Source organism: Macaca mulatta, chromosome 2 (genome assembly GCF_049350105.2).
Source record: "Macaca mulatta isolate MMU2019108-1 chromosome 2, T2T-MMU8v2.0, whole genome shotgun sequence".
Lineage (NCBI taxonomy): Eukaryota > Metazoa > Chordata > Mammalia > Primates > Cercopithecidae > Macaca > Macaca mulatta.
Window position 1 is genome coordinate 196,971,440 of NC_133407.1, and position 20,263 is coordinate 196,991,702.

Here is a 20,263-nt window from a genome sequence, read left to right on the forward strand (position 1 = left end):
GCATCCTCTCAGTTTTGTAAGTGGAAGAATCACAGTACAATATACTTGGCTTTAGTCTTAAGAGATTTTGTTATAGTCACATTTGAAATAAATGTATCTTGTTTTATGGGAATGTTTCCAATGTCTTTGAGTTTTATATTTGTAAGTGTGTTATTAGGGTTTGTGTTGGGGAAATTATTGTAATGGGATTTAAATTTTTAAGATATGGGTTTCAGTATAATCTTATTTTAGAGCAGAATACACTAAGAACTTTACCAGTTGAATTTTTATATATAATTTAAACTAGATTTATGAACATATAGAGAAGGAAGAAGAGAAAACACAAACCAATAAAAACATTCTAAAACAGTTTTGAAACAAAAGCACGCTCTGAAAGTGTGAGGTTATGCAACGTGTCAAGCTTGAAAACATAATCAGTGATAGAAGAAAAAACAGCAAGAGTTTTTGGAATAAATAATTTACAGAATTAACTCTGGGTCTTTAGAGCAAAATAGGTTTATGCTTGACAAAATTGCCAGAAAAAAAAAGTAACCAAGGAAAAGTAGGCTTGATGTAAAACTCTTTAAGAAATTGACACATAATAATATAGACTGGTGAGAAAACTTCTATTAATATATTGGAAGATAAGTCACAATATAAGAAATATGGAAGTATCACACTTCTGTTGAAAGATTATATATCTATGTATCGATCTATCATCTGTCTATCTACCTATCATATATAATCTCATTCTCAACCTGTCTTAACTTGTAGCTATCGTCTTTATAGTTTAAAACAAAAAAGGCCAACCCATCAGAAATTCCTGCATACTCAGAATGTAGAGAGAAGCTTTATGCAGGTTACTTTGTACTATGAAAACAATAGATGTATTTCCCATTTATAATTATAAAGTCATATTATTATACTGGAAATGTGAATATTAGATATATATTTTACTATTCTGTATCTTCTTTTCATAGATACTTTTGCTATTAACATTGCCATATAGTAATGTTTTAGGAGAGCATGTGCTTTTTTTTGAGACAGAATCTTTCTCTGTCACCCTGACTGGAGTGCAGTGGCACGATCTCAGCTCACTGCAACCTCCACTTCCTGGGCTCAAGCAATTCTCATGCCTCAGCCTCCTGAGTAGCTGGGATTACAGGTGCCCACGAACACGCCCAGCTAATTTTTGTATTTTTAGTAGAGATGAGATTTCACCATTTTGACCAGTCTGGTCTCGAACTTCTGACCCCAGGCAATCTGCCTGCCTCGGCATCCCAAAGTGCTGGGATTATAGGCTTTAGTCACTGGGTCCAGTGGCTAATTTCTCTTAATATGAGCACCATTGTGCAGTGATGGCCTTGTTCACTTTGAGCTATCAATCTCTCATTGGACATGATTAAAGTGCAGAAAAACATGTAAAGATTGAAAGGGATGGATAAACAAAAAAAAAATCACATTGTCTCATCTCCTTGTTTGAATAAATGAAAACACCTGAAAGAAAGCAATAAGTACATTCTAAAACAAATATTTCCTGAGGAATGAAACATGTGGAAGGAACAGTGTCCTCTGTTCTTCTGATGGGGGTTGTAGTGTGGGTTTGGATAGGGAGGAAATGTTGTTGGGTGGCTACAGCTTATGGGAGCTTGAAGATTTAACACCACCATCTCTAGCTCACCACTCAATTTCCTGAGTCAGCCTTAAAAATTTTTTTAGAAGAGAATATTCCTAAATTATGATGCCCAGGGTAATCTTCCCAATTCTCCACATATTTGAGATGGCTCTGTAAAGAGACCATATTGTAAGCCAGGTTGCTTAAGGACACCTTGTGATATTCGGAGTCACAAATAACAGAAACAAGGGATTCAGTGTTTAAAAAATGAAAAAGGATTCAGTGTTTAATAAATGAAATAATCACATTATCATTGTATTTGTTGGGGTCCGTGCCGGGGGTGGTGGAGAATGAAAGAACACACAAAAGACAAAGACACACAGAGAACATGGCGGCCGCGCTCAGAGCCTCCGCCTCACTTTATTTGTACTCCATAAACCCCACGTCAGCAGAAAGAATGCAATGCAAAACAAACTTTCTTTTCCCAGATGTAACCTTCTACTCAGTTCTTTGTTTCTATGCTCTTCCTTATCTGCCCTCCTTCTTGGCGCCTACGGGAGTTCATTAAAAGTTCAATTGGAGATACTGTCCTTGAGCCCTATCTATTCTCAGCATACTGTTTTCAAAGGCCCCTGCATTTCCCCCTTTTTGTTTTTGTTTTGCCTCAATCTTAAAAAGGTAGCCCATATTTGTTCCTGTGTTTTCTTTTGTTTTTTGGAGGCGACGGAGGGAGCATCGAATCACCAAAAGAAGTAGACTCAATCCAAGTGCCCAAAGCAATATACTTCCAGAGATTGTAGAAATCCATGTCTTCATCTGGGTCCATGGGTTAAAGGCAGCAAGGCGCTGACCCAGCTTCTGAAGGGTTACAGTTCCGGACAACACATGTAATTGTTGTCGAAATGCTTTGGAAACATTCTGATTGATCTCTTGGATGTCCAAACTAATATTTTTATGGCCTATTAATAATTTTTGGATTACGGTCCAATTTTGAGAGATGTTAAAAAGCACAGGCGTTACACAAAATTGAGTGGAGTTCCAATCACATTGTAATGTTATGCGAGTACTGAGGACAGTGAGCTGATCTCCAAGCCATGTCAAGGCTTGTTCCATGTTGTCCAATCTTTCAGCAAGTTGAGAATCAATGTTTCGTTATTGAAGCCATAACCGGTGAGATTGCTCGTGCCATTGCTGCACAAATTCAGCATTTTGTATGCTTTGATGAAGAGCGAGCCCTGCTACGGCCGCAGTGGAGACGATGGCGACAAGGCTTATCACCAAGGCAATTATAAGTCCAAGGGCACGGAGGGTTCGCTGGAGAGAAGTCCAAATATAAGTCTCAAGAGGTGATGCCCCCCACGGTCACGTAAGGTTAACAGGTAGCCAAATTTCCCTACGAGCCCTGAGGTTATAAATATCCTCAGTAAAGTTGTGCCACCAGGAATGATTGAGGCAAGACAAAAATGTACACGTATCTGTACAATTAACAATCCCCGTATCATTATCCCATGTCAAATTCCCTGCTAATAATAGGTAGGGCTTACGGACACAAGCAATAATATATCAGGAGGTATTTCGATATAACTGAATATGAAAGGAGTTATCTGGGTTAGAAAGATTAAGGGGCATATTCCCCACAAAAGTGCTAATGGCATCACCTGCAACTAACAACTTCCAAAAATAACTCTGTACTTCAGGCCTCCTTCATGCCATACCAAGGTTTCATTACTGTTAGCAGCAATACTTTTATTTACCCAGTGTCATTTCAAAGGTATGTGACTAAATTTTGTTTGAAAATCACTGTGCACACTTCAATCAGTTATTTGCATCCCATTTTATTCTAATAAAATCCGGGGTTTAGTTCCCCGACATTGTTGTCACTCCAGCACCTCAATATTAGGAGAAACCTCTAGAATAGGACAAAAAAGTAAAGAACTAGGAATAGTTTCGTTACTATATACAGTATGATTATATTAAAAACTTCTAGTTACAATAATAACAGTATTAGCAGCCACATGACTATGATTATAACGAACAGCCCAAGCTTCATGCGATTTTCGGAGATAATGAGGACTATTTCCCATATATATTGGAAGTCCTTCCACTCCAAATTGGTATGTGCTGATTATAATCGCTGTTTCCCGTTCTATGTTGTCCTTGTCCATATAGGGGGACGGCATCCAAGTAATGTTATGGGTGAAAACCTTAATTTCCGCCTCCTCCCAGGCGACTCCCTGATACAAGGGCGGAAAGGGAATATAAGTCCAATATTCATACAAAGCCTCACTAAGAGAAATAAGTCCCCCGCCGAGGCACATCTAACAAAGGAAGAAATGCATGCTGAATCCAGTTTTCTTTTCAACAGGGTTTCAATCATCTTGTAGGAAACCACTCAGGTCCGCTCCCTGTAAGGACAAGAGCATAGCCCCGTCCCTGTTTTAGAACTTGCCCTTGAACATACTTACCTTCTTCATTAGGATACCAAACCTTTAAACTGTCAGCAGGGACTATCACCGAGGGAGTTGAGGAAAGATGGGTTACGACAGCAGAGTCTTGCAATTGTCTCCATTGATTCAAAAAAATTAAGGTAAAAAGAACCTTCAAAATCTGGTTTCAAAATCTGGTTTCTGGGGGGCTCATTTCCCCCTTTTTGTTTTGTTTTAATAGTTAAGTTTTTAAAGTTAAATTTGCGTGCTCAATGATGGCTTGACCTTGACTGTTGCCCGGGATACCGGTGATATGTTGAATATTGTATTGCTGTAAGAAAACTTGTAATTTATGAGAGACATAAGCAGGGGCATTATCAGTTTTAAGTATAAGAGGAATGCCCATGATGGCGAAACAAACTAAGAGATGAGTAATAACAGAAATGAGAAAAGGTATCAATGGTATGATGAACATTTTAATCGTCCAAAAGAAGGGACACCTCGTGGATTAACCCCAGGATGGAAGGATGGAATGCTCAAAGGAGCACAGGAAGGACAAGCTCGAATAAGAGAACGAGCTTGTTTATGAGTTAAATGAAACCATCGTTGAAGGCCAGAACTATTAGTGTGATGTAGAGTATATTTTTGTTCTGCAGCATGTAGGTGGCCAATTAAAAGCAAATCAATCTGAGTATTACCATGAACTAATGGTCCAGAAAGTTGAGAATGAGAACGAAGATGAGTGATGAATAAAGGAGCTCAACGTTGGCTCAAAGTAAAGGATAACAAAGAAAAGAATTTCTGAAGAGAAGAAGTAGCACAAAGAGGTAAAGTGGCCTGAGAAATATAAGAAGTAACATAAACGGCGTATTGAGAATCACTAACAATGTTACAACCAGTAGTAGGGAAATCAAGTAAGACCATGAGAATAGCAAACAATTCTCCCTATTGCACCGAGGGATAAGGATAAACTGTAACTCAAGATTGATGAAGCTTCTTGCCAAGAATCAGAAGTTGCAAGAAGATAAGTGATCTGACTATGAGTGAATTGAGAGATAATTAAGGAAGGATCTCCTCCCCAAAGTTGTCCACAGTGATGCTGTCCTTTGATGATCAGTTCAGCTAAACGATCGATATAAGTAGCCAAGCGTTTAGATATTTTATTGGACAAAAAGATCCATTTTAGTGGTCGATTAGTTTTGATGAGTCATTCCTGTGGGAGAAGGTAAAGTATGAAATAAACAAAAGGAAGGGCCTTTTGAAGTTGCTCTTCAACAAGCTGGAGTTCCTGTAAAGCCAAAGGAGTTAAATGGCGTGAATTGTCCAAGTGACTGTCTCCTTCTAGAATAGAAAAAAGATGTTATAACTGATATGTTGGTATTCCTAAAACAGGACGCATCCAATTAATGTCTCCTAGAAACTTTTGAAAATCATTTAATGTTTTTAAATGATCACGTCGAATTTGAATTTTTTGGGGTCGAATATTTTGTGCCCCCAAGGTATAACCTAAATATTGAATAAGAAAATCCAGTTAAATTTTTTCTGTGGCAATATTAAGTGAGTAGAAAGAAAGTTGAGTTTGTAATGTTACAAAAGCATCTTGCTGCTTTTCTCTGGTTTTAACTTTGTGGGATAAGGGCAGGATTAGGAAGACCAGGCTGTAAACTTTCCCTAGGTTTAATGTAAACATTTATAGTTTTAAGACAAGACAAAGACGGGAATTCCATGCAGAAATACGTGGCTTTATATTCCTCTCGGCCATTTGTTTTTTGACTTACTCTTTTAGAGTCCTAAGTATTTCTTTAAATAATGGTCACTGTTTCACCTAAATAGGAGTGGTGGCTATGAGTTTAAAGGATTGTAGCCCATTTTGAACATCATATTTTTGGCAGCTGAGGAAATATGAGGAATGTTTAAAAAAGCAGCAAATTGTTGTGAAAGATCTTGTTCCCAAAAATTAATATTGATAGGAACAATATAAAAATAAAAAAAAAAAAACACTTGACCTTGTTGACCTTTAGGACCGACACAGGTTAAAGGTTCTACGTCTTGATAAATCACAGAAGCAGCACCCAAGCCAGTGAGTATAACTGAAACTTGTCTTTTTTCCCATTGTATAGGCCACTAATTTAAACAAATAATAGACATATTCACCCCCATATCAATTAACCCTTTAAAAACTATTCCATTAATATGCAATGAACATAAGGGCTTTTGATTAGAAACTAAAGTTTCCCAAAAAACAGTTTTTTCTGTGCTACCAAATCCTCCCTATTGAGAATACGTTCCCCTGCCTCTAGGCGTATAAATTGTGAAACTTGTACCATAATAAGAATTTTATTAGTAACATCAAGATCAATGATTTCTGGAATCATCATTAACTTCCGTATAGCACTGTTGTTTTGACCTAACAAAAGTCCTACATGTCCTTTTGGCAAAGGGTCACACACTCTAATAGCTAATTTATATACTCCTCTATTAGGAGACAAAGTATAAGGCTGAGTAATAGCTAAGTCAGCAGCGGCGCTTTGCTTAGTTGCCGCAGAAAGCTGAGAAACTGGGGTAAGGTGTGGGATCCTTAAGGAGGACTTGAATTTATTCCTTAATGTTGTAGGCCATTGCTCACTGAATATTGTAGTAGACTTGTATTGTAATTGTTGGGGCCCCAAGCCTGTGGGCCCCGACTCCCGTTTCCCAGGAGAGGAGACAGTAAATTTCCACTTTTATCAGTTTCGGAACGACATTTATTTGTCCAATGTCAACCTTTACCACAATATTTGTACACCTCTGAAGGCAGCTTTCTGCCTTGAGGGATAAAAGTGTTCAATTTTTATGACATTCTTTTTTGAAATGTCTAGGTTTACCACACTGAAAGCAAACACCTTGTTTGTTATTTCCTTTTAAGGCTTTAGACAAAGCTCCAGCAAATAATTGAGCATGATAAATAGCCCCTCCAACACTAACACAAGTTTTAATATATTTATCTAAATTGGCCCCATTGGCCTTTAACGATTTTAACAATTTTTAACAGTCAGCATAAGCATTTTTAAAAGACAATGTTTGTAACAAAATTTTTGAAGCAAGGCCAGCACCCACAATTTTGAAGACAGCATCCTGAAGACGGGCTACGAAATATAGATATGGTTCATTTGTGCCCTGTAAAATCTTCACAGAGGAAAGGGAACATTTTCCTGTTATCTCTACCTTATTTCAGGCCCTTAAAAACAAAGTCTTGATTTGAGTAAGGGCAACATCATCTAGACCAGCCTGAGCATTAAGAGTAGCATATTGGCCCGTGCCTGTGAGTTGTTCCTCAGTGGGTCCAGGGGGATCACACATAACATTTTTCCTAGCCTATACATGTGCCTTGTTCATTTACCAGCTGTGCAATTGTAACCACTGAGAACGATCAAGAAAAGCCTTCGCCAAAGTCTTCCAGTCTATAGGAATTATCAAATTTTCTGATGAAAAATATCAAGAAGACCAAGGATAAAAGGAGATTGAGGTCCATAGTTAGAAATGGCAGCTTTCATTTCTTTTTAAAAATTTAATTTGTAAGGCATTAAATTGGACATTATTGCCACCATTTGAAAACTGAGCATTAGGAGCAAAAGAAGCACAAATAATTGGAAACAGATCCAGCTCCTTAAATTTTTTTTTAATTAAAAGTATATATAATATATAATAATACTCATATCCCCAAATATAAAGAATCCCAACATATTAATAGGAAAAGGTAAATAACCCAACCAAAAGTAGCAGAACAAAGAAATGACAATAAACCTATATGTCTAACATCATTACTCGGAAATATGTATATTAATACCAAATTGAGAATCATTACATACACAATACAATGGTTAAAATTTAAAAACACAGAAAATATCAAGAGGTAGTTAATGTGTTAAGCAACTCGAATACTCAACTTCTGTTTGGAGTGTAAATTGGTGGAACCTATGCACCCCTATAACATAACAATTTCCTAGCTGGGGTTATTAATACTATATTAATATTAATAGTTAATATTAATGTGCTTATTTATTAACTATTGAAATACTCATAATATTTTAACAAACAACAAGATATACATATACACTGGTTTTGACATATTAAACAGGTGTTTAGTATAAATTTAAAGTATGTCTGATGTGAACAGGGCTTCAACTTTGCCAAACAAAGGTAAAGATAAGGAAGCCGGGGGGTTGGAGGCACTGGAAAATCCTCTTTTAACAGGGCAGAAGGAAAAGAAACAGGGAAAGCTCGCAAAGGTGAATTAGAAGAATATATCTGTAATATTTGTTGAAGCATTTCCATAATACTCTGCATGTCAGAATTTCCCTTAGAAGAAGGAAGAGCTGGCTTTTTCTCTTCTCCCCCTTTTGCTACCCCCCCATCCTCTGTTATCCTGGCACAAATGGGCTCCATTTCAGATTTATTTATTTATTTATTTATTTTTTCCAAATCCTCAGATACCTTTCCTCCTGTGGCTACATTACCACACTCTGAATCAGTCTCAAGTAACTCTAATGTCTGAGTGATAGAGTCACACAAGGTCCACAATTTTAGAGGCATAATATCCCCTAACTGGAGGGCTCTAAGCAGAGTTTTTACTACCTGTAACCATTCTCTGCGATTCAGCTGCTCTTTAGTCTGATACTGAAACCAGTAACAATGTTGTTCAACATGGGCAAACAATCACTTCAAAGTCTTTTTCTTTCACTTCCACTCCTATAGACAGCAATAGTCCTTGAAACAGCCGTAAATATTCTGAGGCCAGAGAGATGGAATTCCCCATAATGAAAGCTTAAGAAGGTTCCTCTTAACAATATCTGGGACTTACCCGCCCCTAGGGGGTTCCCCTTCTTGTTCTCCCCTACTCACCCGTGCTGACCCTGCTCGCTGCACCACTTGTTGGGGTCCGTGCCGGGGGTGGTGGAGAATGAAAGAACACACAAAAGACAAAGACACACAGAGAACATGGCGGCCGCGCTCAGAGCCTCCACCTCACTTTATTTATACTCCATAAACCCCACGTCAGCAGAAAGAATGCAATGCAAAACAAACTTTCTTTTCCCAGATGTAACCTTCTACTCAGTTCTTTGTTTCTATGCTCTTCCTTATCTGCCCGCCTTCTTGGCGCCTACGGGAGTTCATTAAAAGTTCAATTGGAGATACTGTCCTTGAGCCCTATCTATTCTCAGCATACTGTTTTCAAAGGTCCCTGCAGTATTTAATATCTTCTACAGCTATATACTTTAAAACTACTTAAGGTATATATTTATTTTGCTTGCGTTTGTAAATACTCATCATGATTATATGGTCTATTAATATTTTATGCTGCAATTGAATTTTAAAATTTGGTGCTAATCTAAATAAAGCACAATAGAGAAACAATATGCCTACAAAATGTAGGCATGTGTGATAGAGAAATCAACAATGCAGATATTTTAGGAGTATAAAGTGATTCTACCAACTCTGGCTATGAGATTTAGCAGACAAAATGGCTTCCCTCTGAGTCTTGCTCTAATTTACTCTATGACCTTGACCTTGACTACTTTACTTGGTTTTCTTATTTCATAGTTTTCTCAATAAATTAAAAAGAAAAGAATAAATGGAAAAAGGATTACTAAGCCTTATCACTCTGTAACATTACGGAGGGCATTAAGAATTACAGCTAGATCTCATCATGCCTCCTATAAAAAACCTCCTTGTAAAAACTTAGGATATTTTTTATCTACAGCATTTTCTGTTGTTGGTTTGGGACTCTTCTGAGCACAGATCTCCATGATTGGCAATTTGTGTGGTACATGGGTGATTTCTGGAACCACTATACTTCCCATTTGTAAGTCAATATAAGTAAATGTGACCTTCAGGTCTTTAGAGATGAAAAGAGACAGCTTTAAAGTTAATTCACTGTGTCACCTAACCTCTCTCCCCTTCAGGTAGAAAAAGATATTGAGTCTTCTATCTTAGTGAATTTAAATGTGTGACAAATAAAGGACATTTTGCATAACACATAAAATGGATTTCCAATTGAACTTTAATACTAGTAAATTCTGTTTAATAGTGTATGTTTCAAAAACAAAGAGCCTTCTGATAAAGAATGTGTTGGACATACAAAATTAATCTACTTACACACACACACAAACTTGAACAAATATGTCTTGTTACTAAGATGGTCTTTGGAATAAAATTCTTATCACATCAAGCAATAATGAGACATTTAATCCTCAACTATTTAAAAGTGCCTCAAAATGAAACATTAGTGATATATTTGACAAATTATATATAAAGTAAAAGCTGAAACCAAGTATAGATCAGTTATTTATTTTTGCTGATCCAGTCAGGTCGTTCCTTTTTTTCTAATGTTTGCTAATCAAATTGCTACAGAATATGATCTTTATTAGCCATGTCAGCATTAGCAACTTGGATAAATACAAAGAAAGGATTAGTTAGGCTCCAAGGAATAGGTAGTGATAAGGCAATAAGCAGATCATGAAATACTATCAGAAATATACCTTATGCCAATGTCCACAAGTAATAATAGATATAAAAATTTTAAAAAATTATCAGGGTACTTTTTATATAGAATCCTTAACTTGAATTAAGTAACACAGACCAATAACATGAATTTTAAGTACTTTAAACAGTATATACTAGGGAAAAATTTTAAAGATATACTAATGAAAATTATTATATATTGAGCATGATTGTACCAATGTCTTTTAGGCACCTGGGTTCTCTCTATTATCAACACAGATCTATGGGTTAATTGTCACTCTTTCTTTTTTAAACATGAAAAAACTGAAGTTCAAAAAATATGTTATCTTCCCAAGATCATACAGTAAATTGAAAATTAAGCCAGGGTTTAAAAATGTGCTCTCGATGGTCTCTTTCCACTAGGCTATACTGTCATAAACATATTTTTCTACTTGTATGAACACTTCTCATTACATGTGAAATACATGTGGAAAATTATGCATGTCATTGTTTATCTGAAAAATAAAGTGCCATCTTGATTTAAATTCTGTGACTGACTCACTGTGTTACTGGACATACTATGTTCTAACCTCGGTCATCTTCAGACATGCCACCTATGTGGTAGGCACAGATAGCGTAGCTTCATGAGAAGATACACATCATTGCTTATATCAGTCACGATAGGGACAATTGCCCAAATCCACACACAGTACACACAGTGAACACAGTAATTACTTATAAAATATTTGTCAACCATGTTCCTGTTAACCCCCACTTCCAAAAGATTCATTTCTTAGTTTACATATATGTCTTTCTTTGCGGTCCACTTAAAAAATTATTCATACATATATTCAAATAATTACTCAGAGAATAACTAAGAGGGGAATATTTTCAAATAAATAACAATTCATAATTACTCTGAGATAGCAGAGCAGAGCTGAAGTTACACGTACATAGAGAAGGTCAATCGTGTAGATTGTCTCATCGAAAAAAAGCAAAGACAGGTTTAAAAGGCTTAAAGCACAAACGATCTGTGGAAATGGGTATTGTTTTGTTTCATTTTGTTTTATTTTTCCTCTGAATAAACTGACTGGTTGAAAGTTATCAAGGAGGGCAGTTTGACCTTGGACAGACTGAGTTAGGGAAGGCAATTTCAGGGTGTGTGTCCTAAGAAAGCTTTGATTTCAGCTATGAAGTAAACATGATATGCTCTTTTGCTAGGAACGATGGCTGCCATTGTCATTTGATGTCTCTTCCACTTACTTAATCTGGATCAGCACAGTGACTCATTATGATTTACCAGTGTACACAGTTTTGGGTAATGCTGAAATATCTAACCTCTTCCTGGAATTTCCTTCCCTCCCATCACCATGTAACCTGACACGTAGATTTTCTTTTCCTTTTTTTAAGAAGACAGGATTGCCTGAATTTGGATGCCCAAATTAATTGCCTGATTCAAGATACATGGCATCTATGAAGAGATTGTAAACCACATTGCTAGCAGACATTTTATTGGCTCCAACTGATTTTTGCTTTATATGCAATACTACTGTAACCCACAGGCAAGCCCTGAAGAATAGTTCTCTGGTTAATATTTTTCCTGTAGATTACTTCTTGTTTTATATACCGAAATATTTTAAAATGTATATCTCAATACAACACCTTTCATCTGTGTTTTAGGTTTGTTCAAAACAATGTGATAGTAGAATCTTTAGTTACATTCCAGATACAACTTGTAGAATGTCAGAATAACGTGTGATTTTTAAATCATCAGGTGTCAACAAAGGGAACATGTTACTGGCTCTAGGAGAGGCCATGTATCATGTCATGTCATGTCACTGCCTGCAAAGCAATGTTTGCTAATGGCAATACTAACTGATGACCAGGAAGTGATTAAGCATGCTACTTCCTAACATCATGAGGTTTTTCCCTACCATTTTCCTAAGTTCCCAGGTATAACTGCTTTCTGATTCTCAATTAGGTGGGTCTCTTTGGAGCAGAACTATAATCTAAAATTAGAATTTTGTAACACATGTTATCAGTTGAAGAAACAAAGCACTCCTGGTAAACCTGGGCCAAACATAGTACCATGGATGGTACCTGCATGACAATTGACGTGTTAAGGAATGGCTGATGAATTGTCTTTCTGCAGACCCCAGGGACCTTTTTGCCCTTTGCGATATGGCAGTGCTTTATGTATGTTAAGCATATGGAACATTCAAATCATACTAAAGAAAACATGGTGGTAGGCCATTCAATTCAAGCAGGATATTATATAAAAGTTACATTAAAGGAAAGAGAATAAACATTTCCATATTGTAACCATGCCATGAAATTTGTTATAAACTTTGTCTTTTAAAGTAATTCAGTTAGAAAATAGAAGAAGGCTACCACTGGGTATCCAAATAAGGAAGAAGACATTATTGAATGCCATTACCATCAATTTTGGGGTATAAATAAGGGAAACAAGTCATCCCAAATATAGGGAAGTACTGAACAGGTACTACTGGCAGAGATTGACCATGAGTGACTATATCTTGTTTCCCCACCCTCTGCTGCTTTTTTTTTTTCTTTCTTTTCTTTTTTTTTTTTTTTGAGATGGAGTCTCTCTCTGTTGTCCAGACTGGAGTGCAGTGCTGTGATCTTGGCTCACTGCAACCTCCGCCTCCCGAGTTCAAGAGATTCTTGTGTCTTACCTCCCAAGTAGTTTGGACTACAGGCAGGTGCCACCACACCCGACTAATTTCTGTATTTTGAGTGGAAACGAGGTTTCACGATGTTGCCCAGGTTGGTCTCAAACTCCTTGGCTCAAGTGATCTATTCACTTCAGCCTCCCAAAGTGCTGGGATTACAGGCATGAGCCACTGCACCCGGCCTCCCCACTTTTAAGAGGGTGTGGAATGAAGAGGGGGCTTCTCCAGTATTTCTCAGAACTATGAAGCAGTTATAAGAGGAAGCTTGCTGGCAAAGAACTAATAAATGCAGTGTTGTACAAAGTTTAACATACGACTAGAAATCAGTTACAAAATCCAACAAAAACTTCCATTGGACAATGTTGTTTAACTAATTAGTACCAGATTGGATAAACTAGAACCTAAGATAATGTTTTTCTTATCGTTTCAAATTGTGAGCTCATTGTACACACTGGTACAGTCTGCTTAGTCCCCATTTCAGCTAGGTCCGAGTTCGTGTCCCACAACTGAGAAGAATGAGGCATGTGCACACTGGAGAGTAAGTAGAGTAGTATTTATTAAGCAACAGGAAAGCTCTCAGCAAAGAGAGGGGGCTTGAAAGCAGGTTGCCAGAAATGGGGCTGAGTTCTTCTGGGTCTCTTATGTGGCAGAAACCAGAAAGTCTTCTGTGGATTTTGCCCAAATTAGAGTGGTAAAATTCCCTCCTAGGGAGGCACATTCCTGGGGATGGCCAGAGTGAGTATATCTTGGTTATTACCCATGAGTGCCTCAGCGAAATCCACAGGGGTGCTAAAACCACAATGCTAATGTCATGTCAATGACATTATAATAAGCTGGGTCTAGTTAAGGACATTTAGGTTGATTTATCACACCTGGATCTAAGTTGGGACAGTCCTTTCTGAACAACTTCCAGGCTAAAGGGAAAGGCAAGAAGGCAGAAAAGTTGCCTTCTTAACCACATTTCTTCCCACTAGCTGCAGAGGTGATGCAGGTGCTGTTCTGCAGTTGATCCTCTGAAAATTGCCCTTTTCTTTCCCTCTCCCAAAACCCTCCCTCTCTCTTTGCCTAACCAGCCCCTAACTTCCTCCTCTCTCAGAACCAGAAGTTACAGAACCTCCATAACCTTAATCTATATTCACCTCATTAGTTGGAATGATTCAGTTTCTAGTCAGTAAAATTTTCAAAAGGCTTAATACGATATGGTAGATTTTGTTGAAAAGGTAGAGGTTGTGGAAAAGCGTCTACCAACTGTTGGGGCTCAGAGAATGATACCCTAAAGAGAAGGCCTCAGAAGTAGCCTAAGAAGAAAAGTATCTCTCTGACTTTCTCCTATGTTCCTGTCTCCCTCCCCTCCTTCTCCCAGAGCAAGCCATAGCAACTACAAACTCTTTTTCCCAAGGTGGATCATAGATACTAGAACCCTTTTCCCCAAAGCAAGTGAAAAAATCTACAATTATTACTCAAATTTTTCCTCGTCTTTCTGTGTAAGAACTGGCCATGAAGAAATTATCTGGCATACATTATTTGATGGTAGGTTGTAAGATCCCTTTCCAGAAAAGGTACTGCCCCTTACTCAGGAGGAAGAAATGTTACAGCAGAAAGGCAAAAAGGAATCTGAATAGACAGTCCTTGCTGGGTTTCTCCACTCCAAATTAGGTCACCCTTTTTGTCCAGTCTTCTTTCTACATGGCTGTTTGTTATTTATCAAACCTAAGCATAAAAATTGTTACTCTCCCCTGTTCTTTGGTATTCATTCTGAAGGCTCCCATGTCACATAAAACTATAATTAAATCAATTTGTTATACATTTATCTTGTTAATCTTTCTTTTGTTATAGGAGTGTGCCCATCCATGACTTTTATGATGGAAAAGAAAGGCATCATCTCTTTCCATCCTGGATGGACAGGGAAGGAATCCACCCTCATGCAATTCTAAATTCTATCAGTTTTTGAAAAATTTAAGTCAGTGACTTGATAGACTCACTTAAATTGCATTTTAGAGTGGGCAAAAAATAAAATAAAATAAAACAAAAAAAAGGTTTTTTTTTAATTTGAATTTTTGTACCCAAAACAATTCATGCAATGTACCTTATAAGGGAGAGTCATGTGAAAAAGTGGATTTTTACATCTAGGTAGAGTATTTTAAATTGTACATATGCAGATGGTCAGCTGAGAAGTTCTTCCAAATTCAGAAATTCTGCTCAATTGTGTTACTTTCTAAATTCAATGAACCAAAGCAAAGACTGGAAATTGGATACCTGAGATCTTTTATTTTTGTGAGGAACTGTTGTCATTGACATAGAGAAATATGAAGTAGCTAATTACCCTTTAAAAGAGTTTTTAATCCATGCCTGGTAAAAAATGTTTACAGTATTCTGATTTATGATGTTTTTGTAGTCTTTGAAAAATGACGTAGAAAGTTTAACTGTAATATTGGGTTCTAGTTTATCTGACACTGATACCGAGTTTGTGGTTTTCTTTATGACATTTCATCATATATTGGATGATAGCTTTTTGTCAACAATCTTAAGTGAGTTCACATCACTTTCTTATTTCTGTTAGAAACTCCATCATAGTTAAATAAAATAAAAATACTCCTATTCTTCCAAATGTTTTGTTTTGTCTTTTATATTTTAAAAAAGCAGACATGTTATGCTTTGCTTTGCTTTGCTTTGTGTTGTTTTCATAACCTTCCTGTACTTGCTAAAATGCAAAGACTGCTATAAGCAAATGATACTGTATAAGGTTGTTTGGGTATCTTGGTCCATTTGTGTTGCTATAAAAGACTACTATAAATTGGGTGGCTTATAATCAACAGAAATTTATTTCTCACAATGCTGCACTCTGAGAAGTCTAAGATCAAGGTGCCCACTGGTTTGGTGTCTGGTAAGGGAACATTTTCTTATAAATGCACTTTCTTCCTTGTTTCCTCTCATACTGAAAGAGGCTAGCTACCTCTCCCCTTTTTAATAAAATTTTATAATTGTCTCTTTATAAAAGCATTTGTCAAAATCATGATCTAATCATCTCCCAAAGACCTCCCTTCCTAATACCATCACTATGGGGGCTAGGATGCAGCACATGAAATTGAAGGAGATACAACCATAGCAATGATTTGTATATAATCTGTAGAGCTTTATTTGTTTCTCTGTTATTTGCTGTCATGTCACAAGAGTTTTAAAAGGTAAATATAGTGCCCATAAGAGCCTTGGAGATCTTTTCTTCAAATATCTTGCTGTTTCCAAAGAATCTAAAGCTTTGGGATCTGAGTAACTTGTACAAGGGCACCAAGATATTAATGACCAGAGACTCGAATTTGACCTCAGTGTTCCAACTATAATGAGAAAATCATCTTCAGTTAATAATAACACTGAACACTAATAAGGTGGGAAGAACATTTCTCTCCCCTAAAATACTCACTTCAACTGAATAGTGGCCCTCAAATTGGAAATACACATTAATGACTAAAATACGAGACATTTTTCTTCATAAGCACATAAAATGTCCACCGTTAACAAAACAGTAAATTGCATTTTTATTTCTTTCCCTCTTTTAAAACTTCTTTTTTTATGATTATTGCTATCTCACTGTTCTATAACATTGTTCCACTTAACTGACTCCTTTATTGCAATTGTATTAACTGCATTTATTTTTAACTTTTTTTTATTCTGAGGGGGGAAATATTATTGTCCTCTTCTCAATCAGTTAATCAGAATGTCTACATATGAAAAGGTCTTTGAAGAGACTTTATTTCTACAGATTTCCCTTAGCTTTAATGTCAAATACAGTGAATGAAGATTTTTCTTTTCAATAAAATACATTTTCTTTGTGTATTTTTAAAAGCTATTTTAGCTCACCTTTAGGGAAAAAAAAAGTCTTTATGTTCCAATAGAATTCTCTCGTCTTCATTTATTCATCATTAAGCCAAGTGCTAGAAGAAAATCCTTTGTGATTTATTCATTTTGAAATCATCTTTTATTAATTAAGGTGGAAGCACATTTACAACAATCACTGGTAAATGATGTGAAAAAATATTTAGCCCACTCTTCTTGATTGTAATATATTTGTTGAAGACTTTTCATGGTTTTTAAATTGGCATTTAGAAACTTCACTTGGTTTAAGTGATGAATATTTTGCTTGATATAACAATACAAGTGTAACCTTGTGTCTTCCTGAGGCTACCACCCCCTCCACATTTCCAATATAGGTTCATTATCACTGCGTGCTTACTCCTTGACTATGACAAAAGAGAAAACATGGCATTTTCCTGATATCCAGCAGAAGAGCATAAGAAAAGCATTAGAAGGGCATTAGAGATATCCTGAGCTGCAACTTAGATACTTAGCATTCAGCTAAATAACCTCTTTAGATGCCCAATATATATTTGTGTTGCTTTATTAATGTTAATAGGATCTCATCATTTTTATTTCTATTTTGCTAACCCAGACTTATTACTTTCTGGAATTCAGATATAATGGTAGCTGGCAACATACATGATTCAAGCCTCTTAGCATCTTAGCATATATCTCCTCAGTGGAAGGAAAATGGGGTATTGGGTCATGGGCAGGCACATCTAGTGATGTCATAAGACATTTCCTTTAAATGTCAGAAGTGGTTGGATTGCTGGTTTGGCTTCCACCTAATAAGCAACTAATCAATCATTACAACCAATCAGGGCAGCTAAACCTTTAAAGGAGTACATTTACCTATATAATCAGACCATTATCTTCAAACATCCACATAGAGTAGTTGGTAGGTTGCTGTTGATATTGAAAAAAATCTTGCCCATATCTGTATTGTCTTAGGCTACTCTATCCTGCCCATGACACTTAAATTTCTTCATCTTATTCAAAGGTTACAGATACTATAAAACTGATCAATACAGTTCCTATCAGAGTCAATGAGAATTATGGGGGACTAAAATCCTTTGTGACATTTTGAAATGCTAAATTATAGTCAGTAAGGAAAAGATCATAAGTCTGCTCTGAGAAATTGATTCCATCTCAATTTGTCTAAAGCAGCTAGTTATCTCAGTGGAAGCAACATTTGAAACTTGAAATGTGAGACCAAAAAAGGAAAGGCTTAAATCAAAAGTAGCCTTTAGTTTTTATCATGAAAATTAAATAGGCAAGGGTTAAAATAATAATTATATCATACTATTTTGAGCTTCTTATTTCAATAAGTTTCGTGATGCTCTTTTATACATATGCATTACAAAAAAACAATGGCTTAACTCATATGTTGTAAAATTATAGTTTTTTCTGTCACGTTGAAATTGTGAAGCTTGTTAAAATTATTTAACTATTGGTCACATCAAGTGTTTTTCATCTCTTAATGTACTTAAAACTATTCAAGAACTTAAGAAGATTATTTTAGAAAATGCAGGTTTCTCCAGAATATATTTAGTGTAAAGAAGATATACAATTTTCTTCCAAATCAAATATATACTTATTATTGATATTAATGAATCATTGAAATCTTTGTGACTGGGTACTTAGGCTTTTGTGCCTTATAAAAAAGAAGTAAGAAATAATATAAACCCATTTTCTTGGCTCTGTTGTGTAATACCCAGTTAAATTCAGGGTAATTTCACAATACTCTGTGTAGCATCCTGGGCTAAGATGTTGGACATTAATACAAGTGATTTATTTTCCTTCTAACACCATTTTGTTTCATGGAGAGATAAATACTGAGTCTTTCTCACTTAAACAATAAGTAAATTGGACACTATACGAGTTCAGGAAATCATTTTGAAACTTCTTTTTATTTTGCTCAAGTTTTTACAGAGATTTAGATTCTGTACTTTGATGCTTTTATAGTAAAATGTTCCTTAGGCAGGGATATGAGAAATAAAACTGTCCTGGGCAATTAAGGAAATTACTGTATTCAGGCTATGGTAATAAGGAGAAACATCCCCCCAAAAAGAATGGAGCCTGGGAGGAATTGTGAAAGTATGAGCAAATTTCTTATGGTAGTCACAAAGAGGGGTGGAGAAAGAGTACAGATAATGAGTTCTTAGAACACGCATGAGAGTCCTTGAAAATTAACAGTTTCTCATAATGCAAAATACTGGGATATTTCTTAACCATTCCTGTTTTCCAAGTGCGTAGGACCTAGGTAAACTTTGCCATTATCAGCACCTACCCGCTTTTACTCAAAATGAACTGGACTTCTAGTTGAACAATTCATAAGTGATCATAAACCTCCTGAGTGAAGGAAAATAGTGTCTAAGAAATTGCCTGAGGCTTCTTTTGGTCTTGCTGCTGCCAAACCAGTTGGACCATTTGTTGAGACGTGATAGTAAAGGCCAATTGTTTTAAAGTCTTGAATATTAAGTGTCCTTAAAAAGGAATGTTTAAAATAAAAAAGAAATGATTAAATTAAAAAAGAGACATTATATAAAATGTGTGTTAATGAAAAGAGCCAGAAGTTAATTCTGAGGGTAAACAGTCTAGTGTATTCCAAGAAGTCAAGAGGTTGGTAAAGGAAAATCTTTCACTTACACTCATTTCCTTTACACTCTCAAAACTAGGATGTTGATGCTCTTGGTGCTGTTGTTCACAGTCGTGGTTATTTGTCATATGAAGACATGCATGATCAAAGGATTTTTCCAGACTTCCTACATGGTTCAGTGTATTACTCCATTTCACACTGCTACAAAAATTTCCCAAGACTGGGTAATTTATAAAGGAAGTAGGTTTAAGTGACTCACAGTTCCACAAGGCTGAGGAGGCCTCAGGAAACTCACAATCATGGCAGAAAATGGAGGAGAAGCAAGCACCTTCTTCACGAGGCAGCAGGAAAGAGAAGAGCAAAGGAGGAATTTCCAAACTCTTATAAAACCATCAGGCCTCATGCGAACTCACTATCATGAGAGCACCATGGGGGAAACCACGTCCATGATCCAAGTACCTTTCTCCCTTGCCATGTGGGGATTACAGGTCCCTCCCTCGACATGTGGGGATTACAATTCAGGATGAGATTTGAGTGGAGACACAGATCCAAACCATATCATTCAGACAGCAGATTGTCCAGGAAAAAATATTTTTCATGCATGTTCTGTTGTGGTGGT

General features: G+C 36.4%; 1 long non-coding RNA gene across 1 annotated transcript; it reads right to left on the minus strand.

Moving 5' to 3' along the window:
• Positions 1-1,972: 1,972 nt before the first annotated feature.
• Positions 1,973-9,042, minus strand: LOC144339551 (uncharacterized). Its single transcript, XR_013414599.1, has 2 exons — positions 8,902-9,042; positions 1,973-3,999 (listed from the first exon to the last, which is right to left on the minus strand). It is a non-coding gene; the product is annotated as an uncharacterized LOC144339551 (long non-coding RNA).
• Positions 9,043-20,263: the final 11,221 nt, after the last annotated feature.